The sequence below is a fragment of the Symsagittifera roscoffensis genome, chromosome 7 (genome assembly GCF_963678635.1).
Source record: "Symsagittifera roscoffensis chromosome 7, txSymRosc1.1, whole genome shotgun sequence".
NCBI classification, from domain to species: Eukaryota; Metazoa; Xenacoelomorpha; order Acoela; family Convolutidae; genus Symsagittifera; species Symsagittifera roscoffensis.
This window is the reverse complement of record NC_087068.1, coordinates 12,681,351-12,707,564: the sequence shown is the minus strand read 5'-3', so window position 1 is coordinate 12,707,564 and position 26,214 is coordinate 12,681,351. Positions and strand designations below refer to the sequence as shown.

At 39.4% G+C, this 26,214-nt stretch overlaps 35 non-coding genes across 35 annotated transcripts; all 35 read left to right on the top strand.

Moving 5' to 3' along the window:
- Nucleotides 1-626: 626 nt before the first annotated feature.
- On the top strand, nt 627-700 carry Trnan-guu (transfer RNA asparagine (anticodon GUU)). The gene has a single exon. It is a non-coding gene; the product is annotated as a tRNA-Asn (tRNA).
- Nucleotides 701-2,429: 1,729 nt separating this feature from the next.
- On the top strand, nt 2,430-2,503 carry Trnay-gua (transfer RNA tyrosine (anticodon GUA)). Its single transcript has one exon. It is a non-coding gene; the product is annotated as a tRNA-Tyr (tRNA).
- A 1,708-nt stretch (nt 2,504-4,211) lies between these two features.
- On the top strand, nt 4,212-4,285 carry Trnay-gua (transfer RNA tyrosine (anticodon GUA)). The gene has a single exon. It is a non-coding gene; the product is annotated as a tRNA-Tyr (tRNA).
- A 361-nt stretch (nt 4,286-4,646) lies between these two features.
- Trnay-gua (transfer RNA tyrosine (anticodon GUA)) lies at nt 4,647-4,720 on the top strand. The gene has a single exon. It is a non-coding gene; the product is annotated as a tRNA-Tyr (tRNA).
- An 807-nt stretch (nt 4,721-5,527) lies between these two features.
- Nucleotides 5,528-5,601, top strand: Trnan-guu (transfer RNA asparagine (anticodon GUU)). Its single transcript has one exon. It is a non-coding gene; the product is annotated as a tRNA-Asn (tRNA).
- Nucleotides 5,602-5,962: 361 nt separating this feature from the next.
- Nucleotides 5,963-6,036, top strand: Trnay-gua (transfer RNA tyrosine (anticodon GUA)). The gene has a single exon. It is a non-coding gene; the product is annotated as a tRNA-Tyr (tRNA).
- Nucleotides 6,037-6,843: 807 nt separating this feature from the next.
- Trnan-guu (transfer RNA asparagine (anticodon GUU)) lies at nt 6,844-6,917 on the top strand. Its single transcript has one exon. It is a non-coding gene; the product is annotated as a tRNA-Asn (tRNA).
- A 361-nt stretch (nt 6,918-7,278) lies between these two features.
- On the top strand, nt 7,279-7,352 carry Trnay-gua (transfer RNA tyrosine (anticodon GUA)). Its single transcript has one exon. It is a non-coding gene; the product is annotated as a tRNA-Tyr (tRNA).
- Nucleotides 7,353-8,159: 807 nt separating this feature from the next.
- Nucleotides 8,160-8,233, top strand: Trnan-guu (transfer RNA asparagine (anticodon GUU)). Its single transcript has one exon. It is a non-coding gene; the product is annotated as a tRNA-Asn (tRNA).
- A 361-nt stretch (nt 8,234-8,594) lies between these two features.
- Nucleotides 8,595-8,668, top strand: Trnay-gua (transfer RNA tyrosine (anticodon GUA)). The gene has a single exon. It is a non-coding gene; the product is annotated as a tRNA-Tyr (tRNA).
- Nucleotides 8,669-9,475: 807 nt separating this feature from the next.
- On the top strand, nt 9,476-9,549 carry Trnan-guu (transfer RNA asparagine (anticodon GUU)). The gene has a single exon. It is a non-coding gene; the product is annotated as a tRNA-Asn (tRNA).
- Nucleotides 9,550-10,370: 821 nt separating this feature from the next.
- Nucleotides 10,371-10,444, top strand: Trnan-guu (transfer RNA asparagine (anticodon GUU)). Its single transcript has one exon. It is a non-coding gene; the product is annotated as a tRNA-Asn (tRNA).
- Nucleotides 10,445-11,277: 833 nt separating this feature from the next.
- Trnay-gua (transfer RNA tyrosine (anticodon GUA)) lies at nt 11,278-11,351 on the top strand. The gene has a single exon. It is a non-coding gene; the product is annotated as a tRNA-Tyr (tRNA).
- Nucleotides 11,352-11,711: 360 nt separating this feature from the next.
- Nucleotides 11,712-11,785, top strand: Trnay-gua (transfer RNA tyrosine (anticodon GUA)). The gene has a single exon. It is a non-coding gene; the product is annotated as a tRNA-Tyr (tRNA).
- Nucleotides 11,786-12,145: 360 nt separating this feature from the next.
- On the top strand, nt 12,146-12,219 carry Trnay-gua (transfer RNA tyrosine (anticodon GUA)). The gene has a single exon. It is a non-coding gene; the product is annotated as a tRNA-Tyr (tRNA).
- Nucleotides 12,220-12,579: 360 nt separating this feature from the next.
- On the top strand, nt 12,580-12,653 carry Trnan-guu (transfer RNA asparagine (anticodon GUU)). The gene has a single exon. It is a non-coding gene; the product is annotated as a tRNA-Asn (tRNA).
- A 761-nt stretch (nt 12,654-13,414) lies between these two features.
- On the top strand, nt 13,415-13,488 carry Trnan-guu (transfer RNA asparagine (anticodon GUU)). Its single transcript has one exon. It is a non-coding gene; the product is annotated as a tRNA-Asn (tRNA).
- A 588-nt stretch (nt 13,489-14,076) lies between these two features.
- Trnat-agu (transfer RNA threonine (anticodon AGU)) lies at nt 14,077-14,149 on the top strand. Its single transcript has one exon. It is a non-coding gene; the product is annotated as a tRNA-Thr (tRNA).
- Nucleotides 14,150-14,769: 620 nt separating this feature from the next.
- Nucleotides 14,770-14,843, top strand: Trnan-guu (transfer RNA asparagine (anticodon GUU)). The gene has a single exon. It is a non-coding gene; the product is annotated as a tRNA-Asn (tRNA).
- Nucleotides 14,844-16,583: 1,740 nt separating this feature from the next.
- On the top strand, nt 16,584-16,657 carry Trnay-gua (transfer RNA tyrosine (anticodon GUA)). The gene has a single exon. It is a non-coding gene; the product is annotated as a tRNA-Tyr (tRNA).
- A 129-nt stretch (nt 16,658-16,786) lies between these two features.
- On the top strand, nt 16,787-16,859 carry Trnas-acu (transfer RNA serine (anticodon ACU)). The gene has a single exon. It is a non-coding gene; the product is annotated as a tRNA-Ser (tRNA).
- Nucleotides 16,860-17,032: 173 nt separating this feature from the next.
- Nucleotides 17,033-17,106, top strand: Trnan-guu (transfer RNA asparagine (anticodon GUU)). Its single transcript has one exon. It is a non-coding gene; the product is annotated as a tRNA-Asn (tRNA).
- Nucleotides 17,107-17,490: 384 nt separating this feature from the next.
- On the top strand, nt 17,491-17,564 carry Trnay-gua (transfer RNA tyrosine (anticodon GUA)). Its single transcript has one exon. It is a non-coding gene; the product is annotated as a tRNA-Tyr (tRNA).
- A 128-nt stretch (nt 17,565-17,692) lies between these two features.
- Trnas-acu (transfer RNA serine (anticodon ACU)) lies at nt 17,693-17,765 on the top strand. Its single transcript has one exon. It is a non-coding gene; the product is annotated as a tRNA-Ser (tRNA).
- A 175-nt stretch (nt 17,766-17,940) lies between these two features.
- Nucleotides 17,941-18,014, top strand: Trnan-guu (transfer RNA asparagine (anticodon GUU)). The gene has a single exon. It is a non-coding gene; the product is annotated as a tRNA-Asn (tRNA).
- Nucleotides 18,015-19,307: 1,293 nt separating this feature from the next.
- Trnan-guu (transfer RNA asparagine (anticodon GUU)) lies at nt 19,308-19,381 on the top strand. Its single transcript has one exon. It is a non-coding gene; the product is annotated as a tRNA-Asn (tRNA).
- A 587-nt stretch (nt 19,382-19,968) lies between these two features.
- Nucleotides 19,969-20,041, top strand: Trnas-acu (transfer RNA serine (anticodon ACU)). The gene has a single exon. It is a non-coding gene; the product is annotated as a tRNA-Ser (tRNA).
- Nucleotides 20,042-20,660: 619 nt separating this feature from the next.
- Trnan-guu (transfer RNA asparagine (anticodon GUU)) lies at nt 20,661-20,734 on the top strand. Its single transcript has one exon. It is a non-coding gene; the product is annotated as a tRNA-Asn (tRNA).
- Nucleotides 20,735-21,319: 585 nt separating this feature from the next.
- On the top strand, nt 21,320-21,394 carry Trnas-acu (transfer RNA serine (anticodon ACU)). The gene has a single exon. It is a non-coding gene; the product is annotated as a tRNA-Ser (tRNA).
- Nucleotides 21,395-22,217: 823 nt separating this feature from the next.
- Nucleotides 22,218-22,290, top strand: Trnas-acu (transfer RNA serine (anticodon ACU)). The gene has a single exon. It is a non-coding gene; the product is annotated as a tRNA-Ser (tRNA).
- Nucleotides 22,291-22,463: 173 nt separating this feature from the next.
- Nucleotides 22,464-22,537, top strand: Trnan-guu (transfer RNA asparagine (anticodon GUU)). The gene has a single exon. It is a non-coding gene; the product is annotated as a tRNA-Asn (tRNA).
- Nucleotides 22,538-23,125: 588 nt separating this feature from the next.
- Nucleotides 23,126-23,198, top strand: Trnas-acu (transfer RNA serine (anticodon ACU)). Its single transcript has one exon. It is a non-coding gene; the product is annotated as a tRNA-Ser (tRNA).
- A 619-nt stretch (nt 23,199-23,817) lies between these two features.
- Trnan-guu (transfer RNA asparagine (anticodon GUU)) lies at nt 23,818-23,891 on the top strand. Its single transcript has one exon. It is a non-coding gene; the product is annotated as a tRNA-Asn (tRNA).
- A 585-nt stretch (nt 23,892-24,476) lies between these two features.
- On the top strand, nt 24,477-24,551 carry Trnas-acu (transfer RNA serine (anticodon ACU)). The gene has a single exon. It is a non-coding gene; the product is annotated as a tRNA-Ser (tRNA).
- Nucleotides 24,552-25,638: 1,087 nt separating this feature from the next.
- On the top strand, nt 25,639-25,712 carry Trnan-guu (transfer RNA asparagine (anticodon GUU)). The gene has a single exon. It is a non-coding gene; the product is annotated as a tRNA-Asn (tRNA).
- The last annotated feature ends 502 nt before the right edge of the window (nt 25,713-26,214 follow it).

Genomic DNA, 26,214 nt, shown 5'->3' with positions numbered 1-26,214 from the left:
CAAAGCTCGAATGATGCATGAAAAAATCAACCTACACAATTTACCGAGCTCTTGTGGAGCAATCGGCTAGCGCTTTCGGCTGTTAACCGCAAGATTGGTGGTTCAAGCCCACCCAGGAGCGAGAACAGTAGAACCTCAAAATCAGAGACTGCTGCAAAAAATATGTACACTAAGTTGTTAATTTCAGGATCTAACGCTTCGAATTCTTGAATTTGAAAAAATAGGTTTGAAAGACTAGCATAATCTTCCAGCCCTGATAGCTCAGTCGGTGGAGCGTTGTACTTGTAATCGAGCTCTTGTGGCGCAATCGAGAATGCTGCAAAAAATGTATGCACTAAGTTATTAATTTCAGGATCCACAGCTTCGAATTCTTGAATTTGAAAAATTAGGTTTGTAAGACTAGCTGCATCTTTCAGCCCTGCTAGCTCAGTCCAACGGTGAAAGGTTGTAAGGAGAAGTATCAAATCATCTTTTAAATTTTTTGAAACAATCGCACTTCTTTGAAACGCCAGTTATTTTCCGAGTTTTCATGATTGCTTAATAAGTTTCAGGCTCTCAAAAATAAACTTTTCTCATAGAACAAAGCTCGAATGATGCATAAAAAATCAACCGACACATGTTATTACGCTCTTGTGGCGCAATAGGCTAGCGCGTTCGGCTGTTAACCGAAAGGTTAGTGGTTCAATCCCACCCAGGAGCGAGAACATGAGAATCTGAAAAACAGAGATTGCTGCAAAAAATTTGTACACTAAGTTGTTAATTTCAGGATCCACAGCTTCGAATTCGTGAATTTGAAAAATTAGGTTTGTAAGACTAGCTGCATCTTTGAGCCCTGCTAGCTCAGTTGGTTGAGCGTCAGACTATTAAACCAACGGTGAAAGGTTCGAGTCCATTGTAGTGCGAAGAATCATTTTCTCTATTAGTTTTTTTGAAACACTCGAACTTCTTTGAAAACGCCGGTTATTTTCCGAGTTTTCATAAATACTTAATAAGTTTCAGGCTCTCAAAAATAAACTTTTCTCATAGAACAAAGCTCGAATGATGCATAAAAAAATCAACCTACACAATTTACCGAGCTCTTGTGGAGCAATCGGCTAGCGCTTTCGGCTGTTAACCGCAAGATTTGTGGTTCAAGCTCACCCAGGAGCGAGAACAGTAGAACCTCAAAATCAGAGATTGCTGCAAAAAATATGTACACTAAGTTGTTAATTTCAGGATCCAACGCTTCGAATTCTTGAATTTGAAAAAATAGGTTTGAAAGACTAGCATAATCTTCCAGCCCTGATAGATCAGTCGTTGGAGCGTTGGACTTGTAATCCAAAGGACAAGAGTTCGAGGCCCTTGTAGGGAGAAGTATTAAATTTTCTTTTAAAATTTTTGAAATAATCGCACTTCTTTGAAACGCCAGTTATTTTCCGAGTTTTCATGATTGCTTAATAAGTTTCAGGCTCTCAAAAATAAACTTTTCTCATAGAACAAAGCTCGAATGATGCATAAAAAATCAACCGACACATGTTATTGAGCTCTTGTGGCGCAATCGGCTAGCGTGTTTGGCTGTTAACCGAAAGGTTAGTGGTTCAATCCCACCCAGGAGCGAGAACATAAGAATCTGAAAATCAGAGATTGCTGCAAAAAATGTGTGCACTAAGTTGTTAATTTCAGGATCCACAGCTTCGAATTCTTGAATTTGATGAAATTGAAAAAATAGGTTTGTAAGACTAGCTGAATTTTTGAGCCCTGCTAGCTCAGTCGGTAGAGCGTTCGACTTTTAATCCAATGGTCAAGGGATAGAGTCCCGTGTGGAGCAAAGTAGCATTTCTTCTATTAATTTTTTTTGAAACAATCGAACTTCTTTGAAAGCGCCAGTTATTTGCAGAGTTTTTGTGAATGCTTAATAAGTTTCAGGCTCTCAAAAATAAACTTTTCTCATATAACGAAGCTCGAATGATGCATAAAAAATCAACCGACACATGATATCGAGCTGTTGTGGGGGAATTGGCTATCGCGTTCGGTTGTTAACCGAAAGGTTGGTGATTCAAGACCACCCAGGAACAAGAACAGAAGAACCTCAAAAGCAGAGATTGCTACAAAAAATGTGTGCACTAAGTTATTAATTTCAGGATCCACAGCTTCGAATTCTTGAATTTGAAAAATAAGGTTTGTACGACTAGCAGCATCTTTGAGCCCTGCTAGCTCATTCGGTAGAGCATTAGACTACTAATCCAACGGTGAAGGGTTCGAGTCCCTTGTGGTGCGAAGAATCATTTCTTCTATTAGTTTTTTTTGAAACAATCGAACTTCTTTGAAAGCGCCAGTTAATTTCACAGTTTTTGTGAATGCTTAATATGTTTCAGGCTCTCAAAAATAAACTTTTCTCATAGAAGAAAGCTCGAATGATGCATAAAAAATCAACCGACATATGTTATCGAGCTCTTGTGGCGCAATCGGCTAGAGCGTTCGGCTGTAAACCGAAAGGTTGGTGGTTCAATCCCACCCAGGAGCGAGAACATGAGAATCTCAAAATCAGAAATTGCTGCAAAAAATGTGTGGACTAAGTTATTAATTTCTGGATCCACAGCTTCGAATTCTTGAATTTGAAAGATAAGGTTTGTAAGACTAGCAGCATCTTTGAGCCCTGCTAGCTCAGTCGGTAGAGCGTTAGACTACTAATCCAACGACTATGTGGTGCGAAGAATCATTTCTTCTATTAGTTTTTTTTTGAAACAATCGAACTTCTTTGAAAGCGCCAGTTAATTTCACAGTTTTTGTGAATGCTTAATATGTTTCAGGCTCTCAAAAATAAACTTTTCTCATATAACGAAGCTCGAATGATGCATAAAAAATCAACCGACACATGATATCGAGCTGTTGTGGGGGAATTGGCTATCGCGTTCGGTTGTTAACCGAAAGGTTGGTGATTCAAGACCACCCAGGAACAAGAACAGAAGAACCTCAAAAGCAGAGATTGCTACAAAAAATGTGTGCACTAAGTTATTAATTTCAGGATCCACAGCTTCGAATTCTTGAATTTGAAAAATAAGGTTTGTACGACTAGCAGCATCCTTGAGCCCTGCTAGCTCATTCGGTAGAGCATTAGACTACTAATCCAACGGTGAAGGGTTCGAGTCCCTTGTGGTGCGAAGAATCATTTCTTCTATTAGTTTTTTTTGAAACAATCGAACTTCTTTGAAAGCGCCAGTTATTTGCAGAGTTTTTGTGAATGCTTAATAAGTTTCAGGCTCTCAAAAATAAACTTTTCTCATATAACGAAGCTCGAATGATGCATAAAAAATCAACCGACACATGATATCGAGCTGTTGTGGGGGAATTGGCTATCGTGTTCGGTTGTTAACCGAAAGGTTGGTGATTCAAGACCACCCAGGAACAAGAACAGAAGAACCTGAAAAGCTGAGATTGCTACAAAAAATGTGTGCACTAAGTTATTAATTTCAGGATCCACAGCTTCGAATTCTTGAATTTGAAAAATAAGGTTTGTACGACTAGCAGCATCTTTGAGCCCTGCTAGCTCATTCGGTAGAGCATTAGACTACTAATCCAACGGTGAAGGGATAGAGTACCGTGTGGAGCAAAGTAGCATTTCTTCTATTAATTTTTTTTGAAACAATCGAACTTCTTTGAAAGCGCCAGTTATTTGCAGAGTTTTTGTGAATGCTTAATAAGTTTCAGGCTCTCAAAAATAAACTTTTCTCATATAACGAAGCTCGAATGATGCATAAAAAATCAACCGACACATGATATCGAGCTGTTGTGGGGGAATTGGCTATCGCGTTCGGTTGTTAACCGAAAGGTTGGTGATTCAAGACCACCCAGGAACAAGAACAGAAGAACCTCAAAAGCAGAGATTGCTACAAAAAATGTGTGCACTAAGTTATTAATTTCAGGATCCACAGCTTCGAATTCTTGAATTTAAAAAGTAAGGTTTGTACGACTAGCAGCATCTTTGAGCCCTGCTAGCTCATTCGGTAAAGCATTAGACTACTAATCCAACGGTGAAGGGTTCGAGTCCCTTGTGGTGCGAAGAATCATTTCTTCTATTAGTTTTTTTTGAAACAATCGAACTTCTTTGAAAGCGCCAGTTAATTTCACAGTTTTTGTGAATGCTTAATATGTTTCAGGCTCTCAAAAATAAACTTTTCTCATAGAAGAAAGCTCGAATGATGCATAAAAAATCAACCGACATATGTTATCGAGCTCTTGTGGCGCAATCAGCTAGAGCGTTCGGCTGTAAACCGAAAGGTTGGTGGTTCAATCCCACCCAGGAGCGAGAACATGAGAATCTCAAAATCAGAAATTGCTGCAAAAAATGTGTGGACTAAGTTATTAATTTCTGGATCCACAGCTTCGAATTCTTGAATTTGAAAGATAAGGTTTGTAAGACTAGCAGCATCTTTGAGCCCTGCTAGCTCAGTCGGTAGAGCGTTAGACTACTAATCCAACGACTATGTGGTGCGAAGAATCATTTCTTCTATTAGTTTTTTTTTGAAACAATCGAACTTCTTTGAAAGCGCCAGTTAATTTCACAGTTTTTGTGAATGCTTAATATGTTTCAGGCTCTCAAAAATAAACTTTTCTCATAGAAGAAAGCTCGAATGATGCATAAAAAATCAACCGACATATGTTATCGAGCTCTTGTGGCGCAATCGGCTAGAGCGTTCGGCTGTAAACCGAAAGGTTGGTGGTTCAATCCAACCCAGGAGCGAGAACATGAGAATCTCAAAATCAGAAATTGCTGCAAAAAATGTGTGGACTAAGTTATTAATTTCTGGATCCACAGCTTCGAATTCTTGAATTTGAAAGATAAGGTTTGTAAGACTAGCAGCATCTTTGAGCCCTGCTAGCTCAGTCGGTAGAGCGTTAGACTACTAATCCAACGACTATGTGGTGCGAAGAATCATTTCTTCTATTAGTTTTTTTTGAAACAATCGAACTTCTTTGAAAGCGCCAGTTAATTTCACAGTTTTTGTGAATGCTTAATGTGTTTCAGGCTCTCAAAAATAAACTTTTCTCATAGAAGAAAGCTCGAATGATGCATAAAAAATCAACCGACATATGTTATCGAGCTCTTGTGGCGCAATCGGCTAGAGCGTTCGGCTGTCAACCGAAAGGTTGGTGGTTCACGCCCACTCAGGAGCGAGAACAGGAGAAACTCAAAATCAGAGAATGCTGCAATAAATGTATGCACTAAGTTATTAATTTCAGGATCCACAGCTTCGAATTCTTGAATTTGAAAAATTAGGTTTGAAAGACTAGCATAATCTTCCAGCCCTGATAGCTCAGTCGGTGGAGCGTTGTACTTGTAATCCAAAGGACAAGAGTTCGAGGCCCTTGTAAGGAGAAGTATCAAATCATCTTTTAAATTTTTTGAAACAATCGCACTTCTTTGAAACGCCAGTTATTTTCCGAGTTTTCATGATTGCTTAATAAGTTTCAGGCTCTCAAAAATAAACTTTTCTCATAGAACAAAGCTCGAATGATGCATAAAAAATCAACCGACACATGTTATTAAGCTCTTGTGGCGCAATAGGCTAGCGCGTTCGGCTGTTAACCGAAAGGTTAGTGGTTCAATCCCACCCAGGAGCGAGAACATGAGAATCTGAAAAACAGAGATTGCTGCAAAAAATGTGTACACTAAGTTGTTAATTTCAGGATCCACAGCTTCGAATTCGTGAATTTGAAAAATTAGGTTTGTAAGACTAGCAGCATCTTTGAGCCCTGCTAGCTCAGTCGGTAGAGCGTTAGACTACTAATCCAACGACTATGTGGTGCGAAGAATCATTTCTTCTATTAGTTTTTTTTTGAAACAATCGAACTTCTTTGAAAGCGCCAGTTAATTTCACAGTTTTTGTGAATGCTTAATATGTTTCAGGCTCTCAAAAATAAACTTTTCTCATAGAAGAAAGCTCGAATGATGCATAAAAAATCAACCGACATATGTTATCGAGCTCTTGTGGCGCAATCGGCTAGAGCGTTCGGCTGTAAACCGAAAGGTTGGTGGTTCAATCCCACCCAGGAGCGAGAACATGAGAATCTCAAAATCAGAAATTGCTGCAAAAAATGTGTGGACTAAGTTATTAATTTCTGGATCCACAGCTTCGAATTCTTGAATTTGAAAGATAAGGTTTGTAAGACTAGCAGCATCTTTGAGCCCTGCTAGCTCAGTCGGTAGAGCGTTAGACTACTAATCCAACGACTATGTGGTGCGAAGAATCATTTCTTCTATTAGTTTTTTTTGAAACAATCGAACTTCTTTGAAAGCGCCAGTTAATTTCACAGTTTTTGTGAATGCTTAATATGTTTCAGGCTCTCAAAAATAAACTTTTCTCATAGAAGAAAGCTCGAATGATGCATAAAAAATCAACCGACATATGTTATCGAGCTCTTGTGGCGCAATCGGCTAGAGCGTTCGGCTGTCAACCGAAAGGTTGGTGGTTCACGCCCACTCAGGAGCGAGAACAGGAGAAACTCAAAATCAGAGAATGCTGCAAAAAATGTATGCACTAAGTTATTAATTTCAGGATCCACAGCTTCGAATTCTTGAATTTGAAAAATTAGGTTTGAAAGACTAGCATAATCTTCCAGCCCTGATAGCTCAGTCGGTGGAGCGTTGTACTTGTAATCCAAAGGACAAGAGTTCGAGGCCCTTGTAAGGAGAAGTATCAAATCATCTTTTAAATTTTTTGAAACAATCGCACTTCTTTGAAACGCCAGTTATTTTCCGAGTTTTCATGATTGCTTAATAAGTTTCAGGCTCTCAAAAATAAACTTTTCTCATAGAACAAAGCTCGAATGATGCATAAAAAATCAACCGACACATGTTATTAAGCTCTTGTGGCGCAATAGGCTAGCGCGTTCGGCTGTTAACCGAAAGGTTAGTGGTTCAATCCCACCCAGGAGCGAGAACATGAGAATCTGAAAAACAGAGATTGCTGCAAAAAATGTGTACACTAAGTTGTTAATTTCAGGATCCACAGCTTCGAATTCGTGAATTTGAAAAATTAGGTTTGTAAGACTAGCAGCATCTTTGAGCACTGCTAGCTCAGTCGGTAGAGCGTTAGACTACTAATCCAACGACTATGTGGTGCGAAGAATCATTTCTTCTATTAGTTTTTTTTTGAAACAATCGAACTTCTTTGAAAGCGCCAGTTAATTTCACAGTTTTTGTGAATGCTTAATATGTTTCAGGCTCTCAAAAATAAACTTTTCTCATAGAAGAAAGCTCGAATGATGCATAAAAAATCAACCGACATATGTTATCGAGCTCTTGTGGCGCAATCGGCTAGAGCGTTCGGCTGTAAACCGAAAGGTTGGTGGTTCAATCCCACCCAGGAGCGAGAACATGAGAATCTCAAAATCAGAAATTGCTGCAAAAAATGTGTGGACTAAGTTATTAATTTCTGGATCCACAGCTTCGAATTCTTGAATTTGAAAGATAAGGTTTGTAAGACTAGCAGCATCTTTGAGCCCTGCTAGCTCAGTCGGTAGAGCGTTAGACTACTAATCCAACGACTATGTGGTGCGAAGAATCATTTCTTCTATTAGTTTTTTTTGAAACAATCGAACTTCTTTGAAAGCGCCAGTTAATTTCACAGTTTTTGTGAATGCTTAATATGTTTCAGGCTCTCAAAAATAAACTTTTCTCATAGAAGAAAGCTCGAATGATGCATAAAAAATCAACCGACATATGTTATCGAGCTCTTGTGGCGCAATCGGCTAGAGCGTTCGGCTGTCAACCGAAAGGTTGGTGGTTCACGCCCACTCAGGAGCGAGAACAGGAGAAACTCAAAATCAGAGAATGCTGCAAAAAATGTATGCACTAAGTTATTAATTTCAGGATCCACAGCTTCGAATTCTTGAATTTGAAAAATTAGGTTTGAAAGACTAGCATAATCTTCCAGCCCTGATAGCTCAGTCGGTGGAGCGTTGTACTTGTAATCCAAAGGACAAGAGTTCGAGGCCCTTGTAAGGAGAAGTATCAAATCATCTTTTAAATTTTTTGAAACAATCGCACTTCTTTGAAACGCCAGTTATTTTCCGAGTTTTCATGATTGCTTAATAAGTTTCAGGCTCTCAAAAATAAACTTTTCTCATAGAACAAAGCTCGAATGATGCATAAAAAATCAACCGACACATGTTATTAAGCTCTTGTGGCGCAATAGGCTAGCGCGTTCGGCTGTTAACCGAAAGGTTAGTGGTTCAATCCCACCCAGGAGCGAGAACATGAGAATCTGAAAAACAGAGATTGCTGCAAAAAATGTGTACACTAAGTTGTTAATTTCAGGATCCACAGCTTCGAATTCGTGAATTTGAAAAATTAGGTTTGTAAGACTAGCAGCATCTTTGAGCCCTGCTAGCTCAGTCGGTAGAGCGTTAGACTACTAATCCAACGACTATGTGGTGCGAAGAATCATTTCTTCTATTAGTTTTTTTTTGAAACAATCGAACTTCTTTGAAAGCGCCAGTTAATTTCACAGTTTTTGTGAATGCTTAATATGTTTCAGGCTCTCAAAAATAAACTTTTCTCATAGAATAAAGCTCGAATGATGCATAAAAAATCAACCGACATATGTTATCGAGCTCTTGTGGCGCAATCGGCTAGAGCGTTCGGCTGTAAACCGAAAGGTTGGTGGTTCAATCCCACCCAGGAGCGAGAACATGAGAATCTCAAAATCAGAAATTGCTGCAAAAAATGTGTGGACTAAGTTATTAATTTCTGGATCCACAGCTTCGAATTCTTGAATTTGAAAGATAAGGTTTGTAAGACTAGCAGCATCTTTGAGCCCTGCTAGCTCAGTCGGTAGAGCGTTAGACTACTAATCCAACGACTATGTGGTGCGAAGAATCATTTCTTCTATTAGTTTTTTTTGAAACAATCGAACTTCTTTGAAAGCGCCAGTTAATTTCACAGTTTTTGTGAATGCTTAATATGTTTCAGGCTCTCAAAAATAAACTTTTCTCATAGAAGAAAGCTCGAATGATGCATAAAAAATCAACCGACATTTGTTATCGAGCTCTTGTGGCGCAATCGGCTAGAGCGTTCGGCTGTCAACCGAAAGGTTGGTGGTTCACGCCCACTCAGGAGCGAGAACAGGAGAAACTCAAAATCAGAGAATGCTGCAAAAAATGTATGCACTAAGTTATTAATTTCAGGATCCACAGCTTCGAATTCTTGAATTTGAAAAATTAGGTTTGAAAGACTAGCATAATCTTCCAGCCCTGATAGCTCAGTCGGTGGAGCGTTGTACTTGTAATCCAAAGGACAAGAGTTCGAGGCCCTTGTAAGGAGAAGTATCAAATCATCTTTTAAATTTTTTGAAACAATCGCACTTCTTTGAAACGCCAGTTATTTTCCGAGTTTTCATGATTGCTTAATAAGTTTCAGGCTCTCAAAAATAAACTTTTCTCATAGAACAAAGCTCGAATGATGCATAAAAAATCAACCGACACATGTTATTAAGCTCTTGTGGCGCAATAGGCTAGCGCGTTCGGCTGTTAACCGAAAGGTTAGTGGTTCAATCCCACCCAGGAGCGAGAACATGAGAATCTGAAAAACAGAGATTGCTGCAAAAAATGTGTACACTAAGTTGTTAATTTCAGGATCCACAGCTTCGAATTCGTGAATTTGAAAAATTAGGTTTGTAAGACTAGCTGCATCTTTGAGCCCTGCTAGCTCAGTCGGAAGAGCGTCAGACTATTAAACCAACGGTGAAAGGTTCGAGTCCATTGTAGTGCGAAGAATCATTTTCTCTATTAGTTTTTTTGAAACACTCGAACTTCTTTGAAAACGCCGGTTATTTTCCGAGTTTTCATAAATACTTAATAAGTTTCAGGCTCTCAAAAATAAACTTTTCTCATAGAACAAAGCTCGAATGATGCATAAAAAATCAACCTACACAATTTACCGAGCTCTTGTGGAGCAATCGGCTAGCGCTTTCGGCTGTCAACCGCAAGATTTGTGGTTCAAGCTCACCCAGGAGCGAGAGCAGTAGAACCTCAAAATCAGAGATTGCTGCAAAAAATATGTACACTAAGTTGTTAATTTCAGGATCCAACGCTTCGAATTCTTGAATTTGAAAAAATAGGTTTGAAAGACTAGCATAATCTTCCAGCCCTGATAGATCAGTCGTTGGAGCGTTGGACTTGTAATCCAAAGGACAAGAGTTCGAGGCCCTTGTAGGGAGAAGTATTAAATTTTCTTTTAAAATTTTTGAAACAATCGCACTTCTTTGAAACGCCAGTTATTTTCCGAGTTTTCATGATTGCTTAATAAGTTTCAGGCTCTCAAAAATAAACTTTTCTCATAGAACAAAGCTCGAATGATGCATAAAAAATCAACCGACACATGTTATTGAGCTCTTGTGGCGCAATCGGCTAGCGCGTTTGGCTGTTAACCGAAAGGTTAGTGGTTCAATCCCACCCAGGAGCGAGAACATAAGAATCTGAAAATCAGAGATTGCTGCAAAAAATGTGTGCACTAAGTTGTTAATTTCAGGATCCACAGCTTCGAATTCTTGAATTTGATGAAATTGAAAAAATAGGTTTGTAAGACTAGCTGAATCTTTGAGCCCTGCTAGCTCAGTCGGTAGAGCGTTGGACTTTTAATCCAATGGTCAAGGGATAGAGTCCCGTGTGGAGCAAAGTAGCATTTCTTCTATTAATTTTTTTTGAAACAATCGAACTTCTTTGAAAGCGCCAGTTATTTGCAGAGTTTTTGTGAATGCTTAATAAGTTTCAGGCTCTCAAAAATAAACTTTTCTCATATAACGAAGCTCGAATGATGCATAAAAAATCAACCGACACATGATATCGAGCTGTTGTGGGGGAATCGGCTAGCGCGTTTGGCTGTTAACCGAAAGGTTAGTGGTTCAATCCCACCCAGGAACAAGAACAGAAGAACCTCAAAAGCAGAGAGTGCTACAAAAAATGTGTGCACTAAGTTATTAATTTCAGGATCCACAGCTTCGAATTCTTGAATTTGAAAAATAAGGTTTGTACGACTAGCAGCATCTTTGAGCCCTGCTAGCTCATTCGGTAGAGCATTAGACTACTAATCCAACGGTGAAGGGTTCGAGTCCCTTGTGGTGCGAAGAATCATTTCTTCTATTAGTTTTTTTTGAAACAATCGAACTTCTTTGAAAGCGCCAGTTAATTTCACAGTTTTTGTGAATGCTTAATATGTTTCAGGCTCTCAAAAATAAACTTTTCTCATAGAAGAAAGCTCGAATGATGCATAAAAAATCAACCGACATATGTTATCGAGCTCTTGTGGCGCAATCGGCTAGAGCGTTCGGCTGTAAACCGAAAGGTTGGTGGTTCAATCCCACCCAGGAGCGAGAACATGAGAATCTCAAAATCAGAAATTGCTGCAAAAAATGTGTGGACTAAGTTATTAATTTCTGGATCCACAGCTTCGAATTCTTGAATTTGAAAGATAAGGTTTGTAAGACTAGCAGCATCTTTGAGCCCTGCTAGCTCAGTCGGTAGAGCGTTAGACTACTAAACCAACGACTATGTGGTGCGAAGAATCATTTCTTCTATTAGTTTTTTTTGAAACAATCGAACTTCTTTGAAAGCGCCAGTTAATTTCACAGTTTTTGTGAATGCTTAATATGTTTCAGGCTCTCAAAAATAAACTTTTCTCATAGAAGAAAGCTCGAATGATGCATAAAAAATCAACCGACATATGTTATCGAGCTCTTGTGGCGCAATCGGCTAGAGCGTTCGGCTGTAAACCGAAAGGATGGTGGTTCAATCCCGCCCAGGAGCGAGAACATGAGAATCTCAAAATCAGAAATTGCTGCAAAAAATGTGTGGACTAAGTTATTAATTTCTGGATCCACAGCTTCGAATTCTTGAATTTGAAAGATAAGGTTTGTAAGACTAGCAGCATCTTTGAGCCCTGCTAGCTCAGTCGGTAGAGCGTTAGACTACTAATCCAACGACTATGTGGTGCGAAGAATCATTTCTTCTATTAGTTTTTTTTGAAACAATCGAACTTCTTTGAAAGCGCCAGTTAATTTCACAGTTTTTGTGAATGCTTAATATGTTTCAGGCTCTCAAAAATAAACTTTTCTCATAGAAGAAAGCTCGAATGATGCATAAAAAATCAACCGACATATGGTATCGAGCTCTTGTGGCGCAATCGGCTAGAGCGTTCGGCTGTAAACCTAAAGGTTGGTGGTTCAAGCCCACCCAGGAGCGAGAACAGGAGAATCTCAAAATCAGAGATTGCTGCAAAAAATGTGTGGACTAAGTTATTAATTTCTGGATCCACAGCTTCGAATTCTTGAATTTGAAAGATAAGGTTTGTAAGACTAGCAGCATCTTTGAGCCCTGCTATCTCAGTCGGTAGAGCGTTAGACTACTAATCCAACGATTATGTGGTGCGAAGAATCATTTCTTCTATTAGTTTTTTTTGAAACAATCGAACTTCTTTGAAAGCGCCAGTTAATTTCACAGTTTTTGCGAATGCTTAATATGTTTCAGGCTCTCAAAAATAAACTTTTCTCATAGAAGAAAGCTCGAATGATGCATAAAAAATCAACCGACATATGGTATCGAGCTCTTGTGGCGCAATCGGCTAGAGCGTTCGGCTGTTAACCGAAAGGTTGGTGGTTCAAGCCCACCCAGGAGCGAGAACAGGAGAATCTCAAAATCAGAGAATGCTGCAAAAAATGTATGCACTAAGTTATTAATTTCAGGATCCACAGCTTCGAATTCTTGAATTTGAAAAATTAGGTTTGTAAGACTAGCTGCATCTTTGAGCCCTGCTAGCTCAGTCGGTAGAGCGTTAGACTATTAATCCAACGGTGAAGGGTTCGAGACCCTTGTATTGCGAAGAATCATTTTCTCAATTAGTTTTTTTGAAACACTCGAACTTCTTTGAAAACGCCGGTTAATTTCCGAGTTTTCATAAAAACTTGATAAGTTTCAGGCTCTCAAAAATAAACTTTTCTCATAGAACAAAGCTCGAATAATGCATAAAAAAACAACCTACACAACTTATCGAGCTCTTGTGGAGCAATCGGCTAGCGCTTTCGGCTGTTAACCGCAAGATTGGTGGTTCAAGCCTACCCAGGAGCGCGAACAGTAGAACCTCAAAATCAGAGATTGCTGCAAAAATATGTACACTAAGTTGTTAATTTCAGGATCCAACGCTTCGAATTCTTGAATTTGAAAAAATAGGTTTGAAAGACTAGCATAATCTTCGAGCCCTTGTAGGGAGAAGTATCAAATCTTCTTTTAAATTTTTTGAAACAATCGCACTTCTTTGAACCGCCAGTTATTTTCCGAGTTTTCATGATTGCTTAATAAGTTTCAGGCTCTCAAAAATAAACTTTTCTCATAGAACAAAGCTCAAATGATGCATAAAAAATCAACCGACACGTCTTATCGAGCTCTTGTGGCGCAATCCGCTAGCGCGTTCGGCTGTTAACCGAAAGGTTGGTGGTTCAAGCCCACCCAGGAGCGAGAACATTAGAATCTGAAAATCAGAGATCGCTGCAAAAAATGTGTGCACTAAGTTGTTAATTTCAGGATCCACAGCTTCGAATTCTTGAATTTGATTAAATTGAAAAATTAGATTTGTAAGACTAGCTGATTCTTTGAGCCCTGCTAGCTCAGTCGGTAGAACGTTGGAATTTGAATGCAACGGTCAAGGGTTCGAGTCCTTTGTGGGGCGAAGTAGCATTTCTTCTATTAATTTTTTTTTGAAACAATCGAACTTCTTTGAAAGCGCCAGTTATTTTCAGAGTTTTTGTGAATGCTTGACAAGTTTCAGGCTCTCAAAAATAAACTTTTCTCATATAACAAAGCTCGAATGATGCATAAAAAATCAACCGACACATGTTATCGAACTGTTGTGGCGGATTCGGCTCGCGCGTTCGGCTGTTAACCGAGAGGTTGGTGATTCAAGACCACCCAGGAACAAGAACAGAAGAACCTCAAAAGCAGAGATTGCTACAAAAAATGTGTACACTAAGTTATTAATTTCAGGATCCACAGCTTCGAATTCTTGAATTTGAAAAATAAGGTTTGTAAGACTAGCATCATCTTTGAGCCCTGCTAGCTCAGACGGTAGAGCGTTAGACTAGTAATCCAACGGTGAAGGGTTCGAGTCCCTTGTGGTGCGAAGAATCATTTCTTCTATTAGTTTTTTTTTAAACACTCGAACTTCTTTGAAAACGCCAGTTATTTTCAGAGTTTTTGTGAATGCTTAATAAGTTTCAGGCTCTCAAAAATAAACTTTTCTCATAGAACAAAGCTCGAATGATGCATAAAAAATCAACCTACACAATTTATCGAGCTCTTGTGGAGCAATCGGCTAGCGCTTTCGGCTGTTAACCGCAAGATTGGTGGTTCAAGCCCACCCAGGAGCGAGAACAGTAGAACCTCAAAATCAGAGTTTGCTGCAAAAAATATGTACACTAAGTTGTTAATTTCAGGATCCAACGCTTCGAATTCTTGAATTTGAAAAAATAGGTTTGAAAGACTAGCATAATCTTCGAGCCCTGATAGCGCAGTCGGTGGAGCGTTGGACTTGTAATCCAAAGGACAAGAGTTCGAGGCCCGTGTAGGGAGAAGTATCAAATCTTCTTTTAAATTTTTTGAAACAATCGCACTTCTTTGAAACGCCAGTTATTTTCCGAGTCTTCATGATTGCTTAATAAGTTTCAGGCTCTCAAAAATAAACTTTTCTCATAGAACAAAGCTCGAATGATGCATAAAAAATCAACCGACACAACTTATCGAGCTCTTGTGGCGCAATCGGCTAGCGCGTTCGGCTGTTAACCGAAAGGTTGGTGGTTCAAGCCCACCCAGGAGCGAGAACAATAGAATCTGAAAATCAGAGATTGCTGCAAAAAATGTGTGCACTTAGTTGTTAATTTCAGGATCCACAGCTTCGAATTCTTGAATTTGATGAAATTGAAAAATTAGGTTTGTAAGACTAGCTGGTTCTTTAAGCCCTGCTAGCTCAGTCGGTAGAACGTTGGAATTTGAATGCAACGGTCAAGGGTTCGAGTCCTTTGTGGGGCGAAGTAGCATTTCTTCTATTAATTTTTTTTTGAAACAATCGAACTTCTTTGAAAGCACCAGTTATTTTCAGAGTTTTTGTGAATGCTTAACAAGTTTCAGGCTCTCAAAAATAAACTTTTCTCATATAACAAAGCTCGAATGATGCATAAAAAATCAACCGACACATGTTATCGAGCTGTTGTGGCGGAATCGGCTCGCGCGTTCGGCTGTTAACCGAGAGGTTGGTGATTCAAGACCACCCAGGAACAAGAACAGAAGAACCTCAAAAGCAGCGATTGCTATAAAAAATGTGTGCACTAAGTTATTAATTTCAGGATCCGCAGCTTCGAATTCTTGAATTTGAAAAATAAGGTTTGTAAGACTAGCAGCAGCTTTGAGCCCTGCTAGCTCAGTCGGTAGAGCGCTAGAATACTAATCCAACGGTGAAGGGTTCGAGTCCCTTGTGGTGCGAAGAATCAATTCTTCTATAATTTTTTTTTGAAACACTCGAACTTCATTGAAAACGCCAGTTATTTTCAGAGTTTTTGTGAATGCTTAATACGTTTCAGGCTCTCAAAAATAAACTTTTCTCATAGAACAAAGCTCGAATGATGCATAAAAAATCAACCTACACAATTTATCGAGCTCTTGTGGAGCAACCGGCTAGAGCTTTCGGCTGTTAACCGCAAGATTGGTGGTTCAAGCCCACCCAGGAGCGAGAACAATAGAACCTCAAAATCAGAGATTGCTGCAAAAAATATGTACATTAAGTTGTTAATTTCAGGATCCAACGCTTCGAATTCTTGAATTTGAAAAAATAGGTTTGAAAGACTAGCGTAATCTTCGAGCCCTGATAGCGCAGTCGGTGGAGCGTTGGACTTGTAATCCAAAGGACAAGAGTATGAGGCCCTTGTAGGGAGAAGTATCAAATCTTCTTTTAAATTTTTTGAAACAATCGCACTTCTTTGAAACGCCAGTTATTTTCAGAGTTTTTGTGAATGCTTAATATGTTTCAGGCTCTCAAAAATAAACTTTTCTCATAGAAGAAAGCTCGAATGATGCATAAAAAATCAACCGACATATGGTATCGAACTCTTGTGGCGCAATCGGCTAGAGCGTTCGGCAGTAAACCGAAAGGTTGATGGTTCAAGCCCACCCAGGAGCGAGAACAATATAATCTGAAAATCAGAGATTGCTGCGAAAAATGTGTGCACTAAGTTGTTAATTTCAGGATCCACAGCTTCGAATTCTTGAATTTGATGAAATTGAAAAATTAGGTTTGTAAGACTAGCTGATTCTTTGAGCCCTGCTAGCTCAGTCGGTAGAACGTTGGAATTTGAATGCAACGGTCAAGGGTTCGAGTCCTTTGTGGGGCGAAGTAGCATTTCTTCTATTAATTTTTTTTTGAAACAATCGAACTTCTTTGAAAGCGCCAGTTATTTTCAGAGTTTTTGTGAATGCTTAATATGTTTCAGGCTCTCAAAAATAAACTTTTCTCATAGAAGAAAGCTCGAATGATGCATAAAAAATCAACCGACATATGGTATCGAGCTCTTGTGGCGCAATCGGCTAGAGCGTTCGGCTGTAAACCGAAAGGTTGGTGGTTCAAGCCCACCCAGGAGCGAGAACAGGAGAATCTCAAAATCAGAGATTGCTGCAAAAAATGTGTGGACTAAGTTATTAATTTCAGGATCCACAGCTTCGAATTCTTGAATTTGAAAAATAAGGTTTGTAAGACTAGCAGAAGCTTTGAGCACTGCTAGCTCAGTCGGTAGAGCGTTAGACTACTAATCCAACGGTGAAGGGTTCGAGTCCCTTGTGTTGCGAAGAATCATTTCTTCTATTATTTTTTTTTGAAACACTCGAACTTCATTGAAAACGCCAGTTATTTTCAGAGTTTTCATGATTGCTTAATAAGTTTCAGGCTCTCAAAAATAAACTTTTCTCGTAGAACAAAGCTCGAATGATGCATAAAAAATCAACCGACACATCTTATCGAGCTCTTGTGGCGCAATCGGCTAGCGCGTTCGGCTGTTAACCGAAAGGTTGATGGTTCAAGCCCACCCAGGAGCGAGAACAATATAATCTGAAAATCAGAGATTGCTGCGAAAAATGTGTTCACTAAGTTGTTAATTTCAGGATCCACAGCTTCGAATTCTTGAATTTGATGAAATTGAAAAATTAGGTTTGTAATACTAGCTGATTCTTTGAGCCCTGCTAGCTGAGTCGGTAGAACCTTGGAATTTGAATGCAACGGTCAAGGGTTCGAGTCCTTTGTGGGGCGAAGTAGCAGTTCTTCTATTAATTTTTTTTGAAACAATCGAACTTCTTTGAAAGCGCCAGTTATTTTCAGAGTTTTTGTGAATGCTTAATATGTTTCAGGCTCTCAAAAATAAACTTTTCTCATAGAAGAAAGCTCGAATGATGCATAAAAAATCAACCGACATATGGTATCGAGCTCTTGTGGCGCAATCGGCTAGAGCGTTCGGCTGTAAACCGAAAGGTTGGTGGTTCAAGCCCACCCAGGAGCGAGAACAGGAGAATCTCAAAATCAGAGATTGCTGCAAAAAATGTGTGGACTAAGTTTTAATTTCAGGATCCACAGCTTCGAATTCTTGAATTTGAAAAATAAGGTTTGTAAGACTAGCAGCAGCTTTGAGCACTGCTAGCTCAGTCGGTAGAGCGTTAGACTACTAATCCAACGGTGAAGGGTTCGAGTCCCTTGTGGTGCGAAGAATCATTTCTTCTATTATTTTTTTTTTTGAAACACTCGAACTTCTTTGAAAACGCCAGTTATTTTCAGAGTTTTTGTGAATGCTTAATAAGTTTCAGGCTCTAAAAAATAAACTTTTCTCATAGAACAAAGCTCGAATGATGCATAAAAAATCAACCGACACATCTTATCGTGCTCTTGTGGCGCAATCGGCTAGCGCGTTCGGCTGTTAACCGAAAGGTTGATGGTTCGAGCCCACCCAGGAGCGAGAACAATAGAATCTGAAAATCAGAGATTGCTGCGAAAAATGTGTGCACTAAGTTGTTAATTTCAGGATCCACAGCTTCGAATTCTTGAATTTGATGAAATTGAAAAATTAGGTTTGTAAGACTAGCTGATTCTTTGAGCCCTGCTAGCTCAGTCGGTAGAACGTTGGAATTTGAATGCAACGGTCAAGGGTTCGAGTCCTTTGTGGGGCGAAGTAGCATTTCTTCTATTAATTTTTTTTTGAAACAATCGAACTTCTTTGAAAGCGCCAGTTATTTTCAGAGTTTTTGTGAAAGCTTAACAAGTTTCAGGCTCTCAAAAATAAACTTTTCTCATATAACAAAGCTCGAATGATGCATAAAAAATCAACCGACACATGTTATCGAGCTGTTGTGGCGGAATCGGCTCGCGCGTTCGGCTGTTAACCGAGAGGTTGGTGATTCAAGACCACCCAGGAACAAGAACAGTAGAACCTCAAAAGCAGAGATTGCTACAAAAAATGTGTGCACTAAGTTATTAATTTCAGGATCCACAGCTTCGAATTCTTGAATTTGAAAAATAAGGTTTGTAAGACTAGCAGCAGCTTTGAGCCCTGCTAGCTCAGTCTGTAGAGCGTTAGACTACTAATCCAACGGTGAAGGGTTCGAGTCCCTTGTGGTGCGAAGAACATTTCTGCTATTAGTTTTTTTTGAAACACTCGAACTTCTTTGAAAACGCCAGTTATTTTCAGAGTTTTTGTGAATGCTTAATAAGTTTCAGGCTCTCAAAAATAAACTTTTCTCATAGAACAAAGCTCGAATGATGCATAAAAAATCAACCTACACAATTTATCGAGCTCTTGTGGAGCAATCGGCTAGAGCTTTCGGCTAGAGCTTTCGGCTGTTAACCGCAAGATTGGTGGTTCAAGCCCACCCAGGAGCGAGAACAGTAGAACCTCAAAATCAGAGATTGCTGCAAAAAATATGTACACTAAATTGTTAATTTCAGGATCCAACGCTTCGAATTCTTGAATTTGAAAAAATAGGTTTGAAAGACTAGCGTAATCTTCGAGCCCTGATAGCGCAGTCGGTGGAGCGTTGGACTTGTAATCCAAAGGACAAGAGTTCGAGGCCCTTGTAGGGAGAAGTATCAAATCTTCTTTTAAATTTTTTGAAACAATCGCACTTCTTTGAAACGCCAGTTATTTTCCGAGTTTTCATGATTGCTTAATAAGTTTCAGGCTCTCGAAAATAAACTTTTCTCATAGAACAAAGCTCGAATGATGCATAAAAAATCAACCGACACATCTTGTCGAGCTCTTGTGGCGCAATCGGCTAGCGCGTTCGGCTGTTAACCGAAAGGTTGGTGGTTCAAGCCCACCCAGGAGCGAGAACAATAGAATCTGAAAATCAGAGATTGCTGCGAAAAATGTGTGCACTAAGTTGTTAATTTCAGGATCCACAGCTTCGAATTCTTGAATTTGATGAAATTGAAAAGTTAGGTTTGTAAGACTAGTTGATTCTTTGAGCCCTGCTAGCTCAGTCGGTAGAACGTTGGAATTTGAATGCAACGGTCAAGGGTTCGAGTCTTTTGTGGGGCGAAGTAGCATTTCTTCTATTAATTTTTTTTGAAACAATCGAACTTCTTTGAAAGCGCCAGTTATTTTCAGAGTTTTTGTGAATGCTTAACAAGTTTCAGGCTCTCAAAAATAAACTTTTCTCATATAACAAAGCTCGAATGATGCATAAAAAATCAACCGACACATGTTATCGAGCTGTTGTGGCGGAATCGGCTCGCGCGTTCGGCTGTTTACCGAGAGGTTGGTGATTCAAGACCACCCAGGAACAAGAACAGTAGAACCTCAAAAGCAGAGATTGCTACAAAAAATGTGTGCACTAAGTTATTAATTTCAGGATCCACAGCTTCGAATTCTTGAATTTGAAAAATAAGGTTTGTAAGACTAGCAGCAGCTTTGAGCCCTGCTAGCTCAGTCGGTAGAGCGTTAGACTACTAATCCAACGGTGAAGGGTTCGAGTCCCTTGTGGTGCGAAGAACATTTCTGCTATTAGTTTTTTTTGAAACACTCGAACTTCTTTGAAAACGCCAGTTATTTTCAGAGTTTTTGTGAATGCTTAATAAGTTTCAGGCTCTCAAAAATAAACTTTTCTCATAGAACAAAGCTCGAATGATGCATAAAAAATCAACCTACACAATTTATCGAGCTCTTGTGGAGCAATCGGCTAGAGCTTTCGGCTGTTAACCGCAAGATTGGTGGTTCAAGCCCACCCAGGAGCGAGAACAGTAGAACCTCAAAATCAGAGATTGCTGCAAAAAATATGTACACTAAATTGTTAATTTCAGGATCCAACGCTTCGAATTCTTGAATTTGAAAAAATAGGTTTGAAAGACTAGCGTAATCTTCGAGCCCTGATAGCGCAGTCGGTGGAGCGTTGGACTTGTAATCCAAAGGACAAGAGTTCGAGGCCCTTGTAGGGAGAAGTATCAAATCTTCTTTTAAATTTTTTGAAACAATCGCACTTCTTTGAAACGCCAGTTATTTTCCGAGTTTTCATGATTGCTTAATAAGTTTCAGGCTCTCGAAAATAAACTTTTCTCATAGAACAAAGCTCGAATGATGCATAAAAAATCAACCGACACATCTTGTCGAGCTCTTGTGGCGCAATCGGCTAGCGCGTTCGGCTGTTAACCGAAAGGTTGGTGGTTCAAGCCCACCCAGGAGCGAGAACAATAGAATCTGAAAATCAGAGATTGCTGCGAAAAATGTGTGCACTAAGTTGTTAATTTCAGGATCCACAGCTTCGAATTCTTGAATTTGATGAAATTGAAAAATTAGGTTTGTAAGACTAGTTGATTCTTTGAGCCCTGCTAGCTCAGTCGGTAGAACGTTGGAATTTGAATGCAACGGTCAAGGGTTCGAGTCTTTTGTGGGGCGAAGTAGCATTTCTTCTATTAATTTTTTTTGAAACAATCGAACTTCTTTGAAAGCGCCAGTTATTTTCAGAGTTTTTGTGAATGCTTAACAAGTTTCAGGCTCTCAAAAATAAACTTTTCTCATATAACAAAGCTCGAATGATGCATAAAAAATCAACCGACACATGTTATCGAGCTGTTGTGGCGGAATCGGCTCGCGCGTTCGGCTGTTAACCGAGAGGTTGGTGATTCAAGACCACCCAGGAACAAGAACAGAAGAACCTCAAAAGCAGAGATTGCTACAAAAAATGTGTGCACTAAGTTATTAATTTCGGGATCCACAGCTTCGAATTCTTGAATTTGAAAAATAAGGTTTGTAAGACTAGCAGCAGCTTTGAGCCCTGCTAGCTCAGTCGGTAGAGCGTTAGACTACTAATCCAACGGTGAAGGGTTCGAGTCCCTTGTGGTTCGGAGAATCATTTCTTCTATTAATTTTTTTTTGAAACACTCGAACTTCTTTGAAAACGCCAGTTTTTTTCAGAGTTTTTGTGAATGCTTAATAAGTTTCAGGCTCTCAAAAATAAACTTTTCTCATAGAACAAAGCTCGAATGATGCATAAAAAATCAACCGACACATGTTATCGAGCTGTTGTGGCGGAATCGGCTCGCGCGTTCGGCTGTTAACCGAGAGGTTGGTGATTCAAGACCACCCAGGAACAAGAACAGAAGAATCTCAAAAGAGAGATTGCTACAAAAAATGTGTGCACTAAGTTATTAATTTCAGGATCCACAGCTTCGAATTCTTGAATTTGAAAAATAAGCTTTGTAAGACTAGCAGCAGCTTTGAGCCCTGCTAGCTCAGTCGGTAGAGCGTTAGACTACTAATCCAACGGTGAAGGGTTCGAGTTCCTTGTGGTGCGAAGAACATTTCTGCTATTAGTTTTTTTTGAAACACTCGAACTTCTTTGAAAACGCCAGTTATTTTCAGAGTTTTTGTGAATGCTTAATAAGTTTCAGGCTCTCAAAAATAAACTTTTCTCATAGATTAAAGCTCGAATGATGCATAAAAAATCAACCGACACAAGTTATCGAGCTCTTGTGGCGCAATCGGCTATCGCCTTCGGCTGTTAACCGAGAGGTTGGTGATTCAAGACCACCCAGGAACAAGAACAGAAGAATCTCAAAAGAGAGATTGCTACAAAAAATGTGTGCACTAAGTTATTAATTTCAGGATCCACAGCTTCGAATTCTTGAATTTGAAAAATAAGGTTTGTAAGACTAGCAGCAGCTTTGAGCACTGCTAGCTCAGTCGGTAGAGCGTTAGACTACTAATCCAACGGTGAAGGGTTCGAGTCCCTTGTGGTGCGAAGAATCATTTCTTCTATTATTTTTTTTTGAAACACTCGAACTTCTTTGAAAACGCCAGTTATTTTCAGAGTTTTTGTGAATGCTTAATAAGTTTCAGGCTCTAAAAAATAAACTTTTCTCATAGAACAAAGCTCGAATGATGCATAAAAAATCAACCGACACATCTTATCGAGCTCTTGTGGCGCAATCGGCTAGCGCGTTCGGCTGTTAACCGAAAGGTTGATGGTTCGAGCCCACCCAGGAGCGAGAACAATAGAATCTGAAAATCAGAGATTGCTGCGAAAAATGTGTGCACTAAGTTGTTAATTTCAGGATCCACAGCTTCGAATTCTTGAATTTGATGAAATTGAAAAATTAGGTTTGTAAGACTAGCTGATTCTTTGAGCCCTGCTAGCTCAGTCGGTAGAACGTTGGAATTTGAATGCAACGGTCAAGGGTTCGAGTCCTTTGTGGGGCGAAGTAGCATTTCTTCTATTAATTTTTTTTTGAAACAATCGAACTTCTTTGAAAGCGCCAGTTATTTTCAGAGTTTTTGTGAAAGCTTAACAAGTTTCAGGCTCTCAAAAATAAACTTTTCTCATATAACAAAGCTCGAATGATGCATAAAAAATCAACCGACACATGTTATCGAGCTGTTGTGGCGGAATCGGCTCGCGCGTTCGGCTGTTAACCGAGAGGTTGGTGATTCAAGACCACCCAGGAACAAGAACAGTAGAACCTCAAAAGCAGAGATTGCTACAAAAAATGTGTGCACTAAGTTATTAATTTCAGGATCCACAGCTTCGAATTCTTGAATTTGAAAAATAAGGTTTGTAAGACTAGCAGCAGCTTTGAGCCCTGCTAGCTCAGTCGGTAGAGCGTTAGACTACTAATCCAACGGTGAAGGGTTCGAGTCCCTTGTGGTGCGAAGAACATTTCTGCTATTAGTTTTTTTTGAAACACTCGAACTTCTTTGAAAACGCCAGTTATTTTCAGAGTTTTTGTGAATGCTTAATAAGTTTCAGGCTCTCAAAAATAAACTTTTCTCATAGAACAAAGCTCGAATGATGCGTAAAAAATCAACCTACACAATTTATCGAGCTCTTGTGGAGCAATCGGCTAGAGCTTTCGGCTGTTAACCGCAAGATTGGTGGTTCAAGCCCACCCAGGAGCGAGAACAGTAGAACCTCAAAATCAGAGATTGCTGAAAAAAATATGTACACTAAATTGTTAATTTCAGGATCCAACGCTTCGAATTCTTGAATTTGAAAAAATAGGTTTGAAAGACTAGCGTAATCTTCGAGCCCTGATAGCGCAGTCGGTGGAGCGTTGGACTTGTAATCCAAAGGACAAGAGTTCGAGGCCCTTGTAGGGAGAAGTATCAAATCTTATTTTAAATTTTTTGAAACAATCGCACTTCTTTGAAACGCCAGTTATTTTCCGAGTTTTCATGATTGCTTAATAAGTTTCAGGCTCTCGAAAATAAACTTTTCTCATAGAACAAAGCTCGAATGATGCATAAAAAATCAACCGACACATCTTGTCGAGCTCTTGTGGCGCAATCGGCTAGCGCGTTCGGCTGTTAACCGAAAGGTTGGTGGTTCAAGCCCACCCAGGAGCGAGAACAATAGAATCTGAAAATCAGAAATTGCTGCGAAAAATGTGTGCACTAAGTTGTTAATTTCAGGATCCACAGCTTCGAATTCTTGAATTTGATGAAATTGAAAAATTAGGTTTGTAAGACTAGTTGATTCTTTGAGCCCTGCTAGCTCAGTCGGTAGAACGTTGGAATTTGAATGCAACGGTCAAGGGTTCGAGTCTTTTGTGGGGCGAAGTAGCATTTCTTCTATTAATTTTTTTTGAAACAATCGAACTTCTTTGAAAGCGCCAGTTATTTTCAGAGTTTTTGTGAATGCTTAACAAGTTTCAGGCTCTCAAAAATAAACTTTTCTCATATAACAAAGCTCGAATGATGCATAAAAAATCAACCGACACATGTTATCGAGCTGTTGTGGCGGAATCGGCTCGCGCGTTCGGCTGTTAACCGAGAGGTTGGTGATTCAAGACCACCCAGGAACAAGAACAGAAGAACCTCAAAAGCAGAGATTGCTACAAAAAATGTGTGCACTAAGTTATTAATTTCGGGATCCACAGCTTCGAATTCTTGAATTTGAAAAATAAGGTTTGTAAGACTAGCAGCAGCTTTGAGCCCTGCTAGCTCAGTCGGTAGAGCGTTAGACTACTAATCCAACGGTGAAGGGTTCGAGTCCCTTGTGGTTCGAAGAATCATTTCTTCTATTAATTTTTTTTTGAAACACTCGAACTTCTTTGAAAACGCCAGTTATTTTCAGAGTTTTTGTGAATGCTTAATAAGTTTCAGGCTCTCAAAAATAAACTTTTCTCATAGAACAAAGCTCGAATGATGCATAAAAAATCAACCGACACATGTTATCGAGCTGTTGTGGCGGAATCGGCTCGCGCGTTCGGCTGTTAACCGAGAGGTTGGTGATTCAAGACCACCCAGGAACAAGAACAGAAGAATCTCAAAAGAGAGATTGCTACAAAAAATGTGTGCACTAAGTTATTAATTTCAGGATCCACAGCTTCGAATTCTTGAATTTGAAAAATAAGGTTTGTAAGACTAGCAGCAGCTTTGAGCCCTGCTAGCTCAGTCGGTAGAGCGTTAGACTACTAATCCAACGGTGAAGGGTTCGAGTTCCTTGTGGTGCGAAGAATTATTTCTTCTATTATGTTTTTTTGAAACACTCGAACTTCTTTGAAAACGCCAGTTATTTTCAGAGTTTTTGTGAATGCTTAATAAGTTTCAGGCTCTCAAAAACAAACTTTTCTCATAGAACAAAGCTTGAATGATGCATAAAAATCAACCTACAAATGTTATCGATCTCTTGTGGCGCAATCGGCTAGCGCATTCGGCTGTCAACCGAAAGGTAGTTGGATCAAGTCAACCCAGGAGCGAAACGTCAACCCAGGAGCGAGAACAGTAGATCCTCTAAATCAGAGATTGCTGCAAAAAATATGTACAGTAAGTTATTAATTTCAGGAGCCACAGCTTCGAATTCTTGAAATTGAAAAAATAGGTTTGAAAGACTAGCGTAATCTTCGAGCCCTGATAGCGCAGTCGGTGGAGCGTTGGACTTGTAATCCAAAGGACAAGAGTTCGAGGCCCTTGTAGGGAGAAGTATCAAATCTTCTTTTAAATTTTTTGAAACAATCGCACTTCTTTGAAACGCCAGTTATTTTCCGAGTTTTCATGATTGCTTAATAAGTTTCAGGCTCTCAAAAATAAACTTTTCTCATAGAACAAAGCTCGAATGATGCATAAAAAATCAAACGACATATCTTATCGAGCTGTTGTGGCGCAACCGGCAAGCGCGTTCGGCTGTTAACCGAAAGGTTGGTGGTTCAAGCCCACCCAGGAGCGAGAACAATAGAATCTGAAAATCAGAGATTGCTGCGAAAAATGTGTGCACTAAGTTGTTAATTTCAGGATCCACAGCTTCGAATTCTTGAATTTGATGAAATTGAAAAATTAGGTTTGTAAGACTAGCTGATTCTTTGAGCCCTGCTAGCTCAGTCGGTAGAACGTTGGAATTTGAATGCAACGGTCAAGGGTTCGAGTCCTTTGTGGGGCGAAGTAGCATTTCTTCTATTAATTTTTTTTTGAAACAATCGAACTTCTTTGAAAGCGCCAGTTATTTTCAGAGTTTTTGTGAATGCTTAACAAGTTTCAGGCTCTCAAAAATAAACTTTTCTCATATAACAAAGCTCGAATGATGCATAAAAAATCAACCGACACATGTTATCGAGCTGTTGTGGCGGAATCGTCTAGCGCGTTCGGCTGTTAACCGGAAGGTTGTTGGATCAAGCCAACCCAGGAGCGAGAACAGTAGATCCTCAAAATCAGAGATTGCTGCAAAAAATAT